The sequence below is a fragment of the Protopterus annectens genome, chromosome 9.part0 (genome assembly GCF_019279795.1).
Source record: "Protopterus annectens isolate FY-2018-M chromosome 9.part0, PAN1.0, whole genome shotgun sequence".
In the NCBI taxonomy this organism is placed as follows: domain Eukaryota; kingdom Metazoa; phylum Chordata; order Ceratodontiformes; family Protopteridae; genus Protopterus; species Protopterus annectens.
Window position 1 is genome coordinate 1,487,722,549 of NC_056743.1, and position 11,938 is coordinate 1,487,734,486.

The 11,938-nt window shown below is 37.0% G+C and overlaps 1 protein-coding gene across 10 annotated transcripts in view; it reads right to left on the minus strand.

The window, feature by feature from the left end:
• Positions 1–9,770: 9,770 nt before the first annotated feature.
• Positions 9,771–11,938, minus strand: part of FOXP2 (forkhead box P2) — a 756,067-nt gene continuing 753,899 nt past the window's right edge. For all 10 annotated transcript variants that reach the window (XM_044084429.1, XM_044084433.1, XM_044084432.1 and 7 more), the window contains one exon: positions 9,771–11,938. This exon is cut by the window's right edge and continues 1,009 nt beyond it. The gene's annotated coding sequence lies outside the window, so the exon portion shown is untranslated.

The following is an 11,938-nucleotide window of genomic DNA, read 5'->3' on the forward strand; positions in this document are numbered from 1 at the left end:
TCTATGAAAGTTGCTCTTTCTGATTTTGGCCATGACTTTCGTCTTTTGCTAATACCATGTTAAGGTTTGGATCCCACCAGTGGGGGTTATTTTTGATGTTATATCTGGGCTTACTTCTGGTAGGTACGGAAGTCTCTATGCAGCCATTTACATGTTTGTACAGGATTTCAGAAAATAATTCTGCAGAGGTAGCTTTATTCACAGGGACTGGGGGAAGTCATGAATTTTGATAAACTGTTGCTTAATAGGATGTAGCTTGCTTTAGAAAATGTCCTAACTGTTGCAGGTTTAGTTGGGTTTTCTGTGTTTACTTTTATTTTGAGGGAGACAGTTCTGTGTTCTGATCTCAACAATGAGGATGTGACACAGGTATGTGCAATTCTCTCCCTGTTAGTGAGTACTAGGTGCAATTTGTTTGATCCTGTGGTTGGGATGGATACTATCTGGTCCATGATATTTGTGTTAATAAAGTTCAGGAAATGTGCCTGTGAGTTAGAGGCAGTATGCATTTCGTAGTCTATAGAGGGGTAGTTTCCCAAGAATAGGGTATTTGGTTAGATTGTGAGCAACTCTAGTGGGTCTAGGTAAGAGTTGTGAGCTTTGTGGGTCATAGAGTTTGACCTGGAGCTAGACAGGGCATGGTAAGGAACCTTGTCAATGGAGACTTGGACATGGATGAACTCCAGGACATCATCCTATTTAACCAATTTGGAGTTGTATTTTTACTAAAATAGTTCAAGATGCCTCCACCTTTAGACCCTGTTTATACTGCTGTTGGTCTAAATGTGTGGAGGGTACTGTAGATTTGCACTGCTGGGGAACTTTCTGTGGCTTTAAACCAAGTCTCAGTAACAGTACAGATGTCTACATTTTACAGAGTGAGAAGACCCTGTAGGGTGTGGAATTTCTTTTTTAGGCTTCTAGCATTAAGCAGCAACAGCTTCAGTTTGCTTAGAGTTTTTTTTTTTTTTTATTTTGTTAGTTTTGTCATTTTGACATTGCCAAAAAGGGTTCAAGGGAGAGTGGATAAAGTTTTAGCCAATATCTGAAAGCTCAGGGGGGACAGATGCAGACCATCCTAAGGCAAAGCAATGTGGTCTGACAACCATGTCCTCCTGTGCTGATAGATATCGGATTGCCCTGGAGTGACACCAGAAACTAAGCCCATTTTTAAAGTCAATAATTTTCTGTTCATATTATGGCATCATCCTTGGTTTGCAAGGCACTTACCTGTCTCTGACACATATTCATAAAGATCCATAATGTCTCTTTTCAAGTAGTCCAGTAAGGTACATCTCAAGATGTGTATACCCATGTGGAATATGACAGAATCATATCAGTACCTGTGGTGCAGTGACCTGAGTGCATGCATGATACTGCAGATCCTAAGTCCAGACAGGCAGCTAACCATTATCTTCTCCTTGTCCAGGCTGGTGAGAGGGGCATCTGTATGTCATACAATGGAATCTTCTATGACAAGACTACTAGGTAAAGTGTTTACTTGCCTTATGTGTTTTGTTGTTGGAGAATCATTGGGTGTAGGCTCAAGTGTAGTGTTAGGTATCTCCTTTGGTGTATGCTTTAGTGATTGCTGAGGATAGGTGTTGCTAGTTGACAGTCTATTAAGACTCTGAGGTTTGGAAAGGTTTCTTTTAAGTATCTCAGCATAAGAAGGTCTATATGTGTATGGTGAGCAGTATGTGTAAAGGGTGTAGTGTGAGTTCATGTGACAATTGCTACATTGTTTCCGATACCCATACATACCAAGCTTCTCATAGGAAATTACCTAGCCATGTTTTTCAGGTCCTTTATTAGGGTTTGGCTATTATAGTTTAGGGACTTGGTTTTACAGGGGTCACCTGAGTGGTGTCTAGGGTTAAGGCTAGATGTTAGATAGTGCTAGGATCTGCTGTTAGTGCTGTTTAATATGCTAAATAGCTGCCCTATGTATAGCCTTTCTGTATTACAGGTTAAAGGCCTAAGTACTACATTTATTAGTTTGTTACTATACAGGCTACTGCTAATCACCACTGTATTGTTTTTGTGAGGAGCCTTTCTGGATGCTCCACTTGTTGCATAAGCTTGGCCAGGTACATACCAAATGAGTTTTTGTACTCAACATTTGATCTGATGAGGGCCAAGTACAGTGGGCCAATGACATCCTTCGACCTAAATGCCATACCCTGGCTTATAAGTCATGTAACATAAAATGATTCCCTTAATACTGTAAACACATGGTGGTCAAAGACCAGGTGACTATCTACAAGTGTTCCTAAATCCCTGGCCACTGGTTATACTTTTACAGGTGTATAATCAATGTGGTAGTTTCCAGGGTAACCTTCTTTCCAAAGCTCACTATTATGCACTTTTTGGCATCAAAGTTTGGACTGTGGCTCTGGCAAAAGTTATTAATCTGTGCCAGGCCTTCTTGGAGGATATTTGTGTCTTTGATGGATTCTATGACTGCCTATTTTGCAAACATCTCCAAACTTGGTCATGCAGAGGATGTATTGGCCTTGATTTCAGACAAGTAGAAGCTAAAAATGAGTTTTTAGAGACTTTGCTAGTGCCTGGTCTGTATAATATTACTGCTGTGATCATTACAAATATAGACTCTTCATAAGTAGTTACTAGACTTGGATTCCAAGAGATCATAGAGGAATCTAGTCTAAATTCCAAGTTGCCCTCAAACACTGTCTGGTTAAGTGACTTGCTTAAGGTCACACAGTATGTAAATGGGGATGAAGGGAATCAATCCCTAAATTAACCCTCTGTGTCAGACTCTGCTTTCATGTTATAGGGTTTGCTGCTGTTTAATTGAGAGAATGGGAATCAATGAACGTTTCATTAATTACTCATTGTATATATTTATAAACAGAGTATTAAGCATGATAAATTAAATTCTTTGTGGTAAAGGATTAAGAAATGAGAGTCATACTAAAGACTGACTGCCTATGTAAAAAATCTCATAATGGTGAGTTCCCTCAAGTTAAAGTACAGGATTATTTCATGCATTATACAAACCAGATCTCCATATATTCCATGTATCCACTTTTTATTGCACTTTTTTAAATTTACATTACTGTTTCCCGTTCATTTCAATGACATACAGTAATTACCTAGTTTGCTTTGGAGGTCTTTGGTAAAGGGCTTTTCATAGTTTCTCTAAGTTCTTACAAGGGCTGTCATGTGGATTTTTTTTTTCGTGCTAGTTCTGGGATGATTTATATATATATATATATTTTAAAGTGCCTGGTACTGAGGATTGTGGGATTATGTTAAGCTGTATCTATGTCTGTGTACTTATTTTTATTTAATTAAGCAGAGCAAGTAATCTTTTTTGATTGGTGGAATGTTACTTTTTTTCCTTGTATTTTTTGCTTGGTGTGGTGGATGTTGTGCATAAGTGTACAAAAGGACAATATGTAGCCACTGCACAAACAACACTCTACAACAAAGTCAGTACAGTCCTTGAGTGAAATGGGAATAGTTACTTTTATTAAACTGCCTCCTATATTTGTGCATAGATTTCAGTCAAATAAAACTGTGATGCTAAGGAAAATTCTGCTTGCTTCTAAAGCTGTTGCAAAACCTCAGAGTTAGAACATTTAGAGATGTGAGGTGAGGGGTGTGCAATGGGGCAAAAAAGCTCTTTTAAAGTAGTACTGTTAAAGCAGCTGGTAAGTGTTCTCTAATTATTATTAATTTTTTACATTGTATATTGATCACCGTATTTGCCTTTTGTGCAATCTGCATGCAGACCAAGAGTAACAGAACAGTGTCAATCACTGGTGAAAGGGAGTCTTAGGTAAGGGACTCCATGACACCTCCCCTGCTACCCTCCTACCCCGGACTACCACAAGACCCTGCTTGTTCTCCCATTGTATTGTTCCCCCCTCCCAGACACCATCCAGACAGAAGACTTATTTTTTGCTTTTTTCCACACTTTGTCTTATTCTTCAATCTCTTCTTCAATCCTTACAAGACATAATAACTGGCCAAGACTGTACTGAAATAATTGTGAAAACAATTAAATTAAGCTGAGGATCTTGGGGGTGATAAAAGCCATGGGGTTGTCCATGCCTTGAGGTGCATTTTAGAACATTTTTTCAACCAATTGCTTCAATAATGACCATAGCAAAAATCATAATGTGTCAGGAAATAATTAATGCCTTATTTTGAGAAAACATACATTATGTCCAAGATGTAATGTTTAAAACCAGCAACGTAGTAGTTATAAGTAAAGTGAAAAAAAATACTTGAAAGGATGCATAAATCATATTTGGGAGTTGTGCCTACCTCCCTACCCATCTTCCCCAAAAATAATCACCTTTGATGTTCCGCTCAGGTGTTAGATTGAGATGAATGTAAAAGAACAAAGGACCACAGTCACATATTTCAACTTGCTGCTGTCATTCACTAACACAGCAATTCTCTAGGCCCCTGCTGTCAAAAGACAACTACATTTGGTATACCACTTTGATACTCAACTGGGAAGAAAGTTTAATAATAAAATCATCACATTAATATATTTCAACTTTCAGCTGTTAGACTTAAATACGTAGCATGCCTCCTTAGCTCTACCATCAAAGGATAGCTATTTGTACAAACATCTCATGTTTCATTGTGAAGAATGTGGAAAAAAACATAATAAACAGGGAAAAGAAACCCAGGCTTATAAAAGAAGAAAAAATTACCAAAATTTTAAATGACTGTGTCTCAAAATACAACTAAGAACAAATGGACACTGTCCTTGGACTTGTTTCAAGACACTTTGGCATAACATTTTGAGTAATGAAAAAGCAATCATTACAGTAATTTATTACAAACTTGCTGTTCCTAGACAGTACAACATTCCTATATATGCTATAGTGACCTTCTGTGCACAGCTCTGATGTCTGGTTGTTAGAAATGTTAAATAAATAATGACCACACTCCCTCTCAAGCTATGGGTAATCTTTTGTGCATACCTCTGAGCATGGGCAGTTCTAGATTAGTTAGGGCCAAAGATGAGGACAGAGCCCCTTACTAATCCTGTTTCAAAAATGTTTTTATACAGTTAATAGTTTGAGGGCCACCAGACCCCCATAAGTTCTGAAGATCTAGATATTCTGCTATGCATTTTATGGCTTATCTTTGCAAGATAATTACTTATCAATGTTCTTTGTTACTGGTGGTCAGAAGAGTTATATATGTGCACCCACTATTGTGTGCATTCACAAATACAGAAAATTTGACTTTTTTAAACAAGCACATGCATGCTGATACTATCCTTTACAAGCCAAGCCTATCAAAAGATGTATACACACACAAACATGTATGGTCTCGCACTACAAATTCACCTTCAGGAAAAACTACAGGAATGTCTGTTCACAAACAGGATGTCTTTGGGGTGTTAAAGGAGGCCAAAGCATTTGAATATCCTAGACAGAGGTGGAAAAGCCAAGCAGACGTCATTCAGAAGAAATCACAACTAAGACGTGCTGTGGAGGGCAATGTAACTCACTGCATAACTCTGCCAAAGATCAGTTGTTTTCACACACATCCTGTCCATTCCACTAAAAAAATATTCTTACTCTGTAAAAAGCTGATGTTTGACTATGACACAAAGTCAATTGTTATTCTTAGATTTTCTGCAACACTTCCCCGTACACACATTTAATCATAAGCCATATCCATTATGGTTTTACACTTTTAGCAAATACATTGCATTGTGTTGCAATGCACCTGCCAAGCTAGATCAGTGACTGCTTAATTGTAATCAAGCAACAGGGGTAATTCACTTTAATCCACAGCCAATCTCTATACAAATCACTTATAGCAATTATATTGACTGTGTACACCTGAGATATCTGCCATTTAAAAATGGCGGAACTAAAGTTTTCCAACTTGCTCACATCCTGAAAAAATGAGATTTATGACAATTTAACTTTATCATGACAGCAGGTACACTAATTTTCAGTCAGAGACAGCCTCACATACCTAGCAGTTAAAGCCTATTTGCTGACTGTATACATCTCACATATTTGATTGCAGTATAAATAATGTCCATAGTAATGTATTTTAAAAAAATGACAGTAGCTGCAATAAAGTATTCAGGCTTACTTTAAATAAATGCACAGCAGTTCTAGAACGTCAGATCAATGACTGTATAATCTGAGCAAACAAAAGCAAGATCAGTCATTTTCATACACAGACAGCCCTATATCAAGCAGTTAAAGAAACATTTTCTGAGTTTATACATATCTGATGTGAGACAATGGTAATAATGCAATGGCCACCATAATGTATTCCAGTTTGTTTCACACAAGCGGACAGCTGTCACAATAAAGTTTTCCAACTTGCTTCACAGAAATGCACATGTGTTGTGGAAATCCAGAATAATTATCATCTAATCTGAGGAAATAACAAGAGATATAGTTACTGCCCTTCAAAGGCAGTCCCCATATTGAGCAGGTATAGCCACTTTGTTAATGTTGTATATCTGATTGTGTTAAAAATGAAACATATTGGCCACCATAATGAATTTCAACTTTGTTTGACAATCTATACACCCAGTCAAAAAAGCTTTTGATGCTCCCTTTGGTCGTCTAGATTGTGGGTGGGACAGCACGACACCTGTAAAATATGATTATAGAAATATATTTGATGGCCACAGTGTAAACATCATCAATACTCTGAAGTCAGCAGCACCAAAAGAGCATGGAAGGCAATGCTGTATTCATGTTGCAGTTCCCTTATGCTGTTCTACATTGTAGATATTTTTTTTTTATTCTGGAGTAGGTTTTCATCACATGAAGACACTATCTAGTGGTTGCCCTTATTACTGACTACATAGAAGTGTGTATTCACCTGGAAAGGTGTTGTGAGTTCCTGCGGTGATGCAGGTATATTGCACCCTGCCTAGGGGTGTGATTAGTAATTAGATGAACATTCAGTTTATTGGGATGCTAGCAAGAACACAAACTCCAAAGTGATAGTCCTTCTGGATGGTTCTTCCCTTAGCAGACCATGTGGCTCTTCATCTTTAAAGATCTAATTAATCCAAGACAAAAATACTTATGTAATTTATACCCTGAATATATCAAGCAAAATATTGATTGAGATGAATCAGACTCTAAGGTAGTACACTGAAAAATCCAAGTTTCTGAACTGTGATTCTAGAAAAATGTTCATAATTATGTGAACTAAAATAAGATCTGCCTGTCAATACTTAAGGAAGTAAACTTAAACTGCTCACTGTAAAGTTTGATAGTAAAAACTCAAACTCAAATACTTTGGCCACATAATGTAATAGACAAGATTCACTAGAGAAAATACTGATGCTGGGAAAAGGTTATTTAGGTCATGAAGAGTTGAACTTGACTAAATGAATAAACAACAATGTTGTTGTTGTTGTTTGTCTTTCGGCTTTTCCTGGTTAGGGGTCGCCACAGCGGAACTCCGGTCCGCTAATGATTTGGCAGTAGATTTTTAAAGTGCCAAGTTGCCAGCTCGATGCCCAACCTTCAATGAAGGCACGCCCATTCTCGCATGTCTTTTGGAATGCCACTCAACCGCGGGGAGGGCATGCAGACTCCACACAGAAGGCACTCCCCACACTCCAACCGAGAATCGAACGGGAGAACCTCTTGCTGTGAGGCAACAACACTACCGCTGCACCACCACAGATATGACAAATGAATAAACAACATTAAACAACAATAACTGTACAATATTATGTGAGATAGGTTCATTACTATGTCAACTTTTTGTACTGCATAAATTTCTTACAATATCTGTGGAATACTGCATCATGTTTATTATATAGGTTCGTAGGTGTATACTAAGCTAATGCCCACTGGAACCTTTACAGGCCTAGCCATGCATCCTAAATATATCCTACATGTGTTTTGAACCTTAGAGGTTATTTTAAGGGGTATATGTAAGCCAGGGTATGATTTACAGAGTTGGTCAGTCCATTAGTGACATAGGTGCTAGACCTGGTTTGAATTTTCAATTTCCCATCCACAAGTCAGGGTTATGCTTGAATAAGGTTAGGGAAGAACTCTGCTTCACATGGAAGGAAGCCTGTTCAAGAGGAAAGGAATTCTCTGAGATGCATACCTGTCCCTCCAACATGTCCTATTTATGTCACAAGCAAAGTTCAAGTCCCTAGATTGAATAGTTTTATCCTATTGGTTCTGCAGATATGCAAAAGGTCCATCAGAGCTCTATCCAAGGATGCCTTCTATGTCAGGCACAGATCAAGTATCAACAGTCTGTAAGAAAACAATTATAGAGATAGGGCAATCTGCATAGGATATGTTGTTTTCTCCCTGTATTCATTTTGTGGGGAACCTCTGTGGATGTTCCAGTTGCTGCATGTGCTCAGTCAGGTACATACTGAAGGAGACAGTAGCTAAGAGTTGTTACTATTTCACTTTCCACTGATCATTTTGACTATGTGAAACATTTTTGTTTTTCTAATTTAAAGTTCAGCTGTAAAGAAAAAAAACCTATGCAACCAAGACTTTAAACCTTCTAAGCAAGCAAAATAGTGTTGGCAAATTACAAGTGAGCTTAAAAGTTACATTATACTGAAAAAAAAGCAGTTATAAGACTGTGTTCCTGGCACTATACTAACTGTTTGTAAGCACAGTCATCCACTTATAATCATAAATTGGCAGCAAATTAATTAATTTATACATTGATTTGAATCATACAGTTCTGATGCTTGCTTTACCTTAATGAGGTTTACAGGGGAGTAGAAGACTCTATCTGCAAACAATGGGTTTAAGTCATATATACAGTTCCAAGAACCACACCATTGTCCTCTACAGGATGTGGAAGCACCCATATATGCACAAGTATACACACACACACACACACACACACACACACACACACACACACACACACACACACACACACACACATATATATACAAGCACACCTACACAATACTCAAACACATTGTCGCTTTGGCAGATTGCCAGATCATCTAGCAACATATGACCACAGAATGTGGGAGGGAAGATGGAGACCATTATAAAACATGTAACTTTTACAAAACTTCACACACAATATATTTCCGCAGGGGTTGGGATTTGGCGTACTGGTTAAGGTGCTTAACTCACATAAGAAAGGTTCAAGGTTTAATTCTCATCTTTGAAAGGAAAATTGACTAAGCTTAAAATGGATGGCTCACAAGGACAGCTAGCCTAGTACTTACCTATGAACCTATAAAGAATTGAGCCTAAGAACTAAGCACTGTAAGGCAGCAAAATTAACCACTGTGCCACTGTGTCTCACTCTATGTGGTACATGTCATAATTGTACATGATGACACAAAACTAAAAAGATTAGATTATTAGATGATCTTAAGATTTGGTATTAAATGAGGACATTAAACTATCTTATGCAATAAACCTTATTTTCATATGCAATATAATAATGCTGTACTAACAATAGCTGGTACCATCCACCAATGAAAGAATAAGTGTACAGAATTAAGCAGCTGTTGGCTTGCTCATAAGAATATAATGTTTCCAAGCCTCACTTATTTAAAAATAATGATGCAAGGGGTTACTCTGACTATGAATTGCAATACATAATATGACATTTTAATTGATTTTCAGTTTGCGTTTTGCCAAGAATTAAACCACTGTGAATATATGGCTTAGGCCTACTAGTCTCTTTTTTCCATTTGTGTTGTAGTAAACTAACACTATGTGCAATGAGACCTGAAAACTCCCTGGTGTTAGAGGTAGACAGTTTTCTTTCAAATCCTAGGTTTGGTCCTTTATTTTATTCAGCAGTGAAAGCCATGAATACAGAACGAATAACAGCTGTTACATTTCTCAACCATGACTTCTAATGTCAAAGAATTCAAGGTATGAACACAGTACACAGTAAGGAAAAGTATCAAAAATTAGTTTACCTCAAAAAAGATAAATAATCAAATAGGCATATTCCACCAATACATAAACAGATGTTTGTGCTACAGTTGAAATTTACTGTATACAAAGGATCATAGTCCCCATCATCAGCATATGATTGAAGCAAGGATAAATGGATTATTTACGTTGTCAGACATTATGCTGTATAACGTATGCACAGTAGTTCAAGCAATAAATACATACATTAGTTCAAAGCCTTACAACAGCTACGCAAAGCAGGTGCAGAAAACAGAATTCGCTATTACTAGCAAGCAGTGATATAAGAGTAAAAATTCATGAAATGTTTTAAGTAAGATTTTTCTTAGAAAAAAGTCTGGTCATTTATGGGTCCACCAACATTTTTACATAATATGCACATTATCAAAATACAGACAAAGCATCTCAAAAAACCCCAAAAAACTAAAATCTAGTGTAGAAGCAATTGCAGTTTGGAGGTTTTTTCTGGTATAGTGTGCAAGCAGCTATCTTTAAACTGTATTTATACAAAACCCATGCAAAACTCTACAGGTATATGCATTCTGTGGCTGAGACTTCCTTTCAAAAGTTTTGTAACTGAGGTATGCATAATTTAGCATTGTAGTCTTACGCCACCCGCCTGATGGTACATTTATTAAATATTTGTTTGCCTTTTTTTACTTCAAGTTCATTGAAGTACTTTAAACATGCATGTGAAAAACACACTATTCCCTCTCTGGTAATCCACACAAAAGTACCATTTACATGACTGAAAAACAACCTGTTACAATATCAAAACCTTCTTTTAATTGCCAATAATGTAAACCTTTTACTGGTCATGACCCAAAGACATAGATAATGAAACAGAGCAGTTACTGTGACGTTCTCAGAATCCATGCAATCTGCCATAATTGTTGCCATTTTCTGCAGAGGTAGAAGCTTCTAGAAAGCCTTTTGGGTAACTGGGAGAACCCTTTTGAAAGCCGTTGTATCCTTTTATTTGGCATGGTAGATGACTGTACACATCTTTAAGTCTATTTGCTTACTCCAGCAAAGAATAAACAGTGAGCTTAGTTTGCAAGAATCAATTCCTTCGCTGGAACTGGTACATATTTTAAGCTCATACAGTCACCTTCTGTCAAAACTGTTTGTAAAGCAATAACCATAGTCAGGTTATGAGGTCCCTTGGTTGGGGAAGGGAGTAAAGAATTACAAAGACTTGGCACAACAATTGAAAACAACATAGAATATTTTCAATCTGAAACAAATATCTTTCCATGACATTTGTTTCAACTACATCACACTGCATCTTTACATATTCTGGAAAAAAGTACTGTATACATGGTATTAATAAAACCAACATCCCAGCAATCTGGCTTGTTTGCAAGTCTTCCAAATGGAGTGTATTGTTAGTGTTACGCTCCCATTAATGCAGAGGCAGAACAATGAGTAACTTTGGTTTGACTGAAAACATGAATGACCACTGAATACCACGGACTACAATGGCTATAATTTTTACTTTCTTAAAAAAAACTCAGCCAGATCACTTCAAATGAACAGAAAATTAATTTTTGGCTTGACTAGACCTTAACTGTTTGGTTCCTACTTTTTTTAGTTTAATTTAAGACTGAAACAAAAACTACATAAAAAAATTTGACGACAAACATACACAGCAGACTAACATCATATATTCATTATAAAAACTGCTTAATTAATGGGAGATGTAATTAGGACCATAATGTTTATAATATAACAAAACGTAGTCTGCACTTGCATCAAGTATACAAATGTTTTGGTCAGTGATCCACATTTAGCTGCTTTTTCTCATAACTTTCACTGCAGACTTTTTGATCTCATCTTTGCTATTAATGAAAGTAAATTTTCTTTGCATTTAGACTGACTTTTGGCCTCAGCATATTATACTGAACTGACTTTGTCATATTGGTTTCTTTGTCTTTGAAGAGGGCTAAATGAAAATATCCCAGAGGTTATTAGAAAATATCAGGTAGTTCCTGGAAAGCTTCCTTTGTACTAATTAAAGT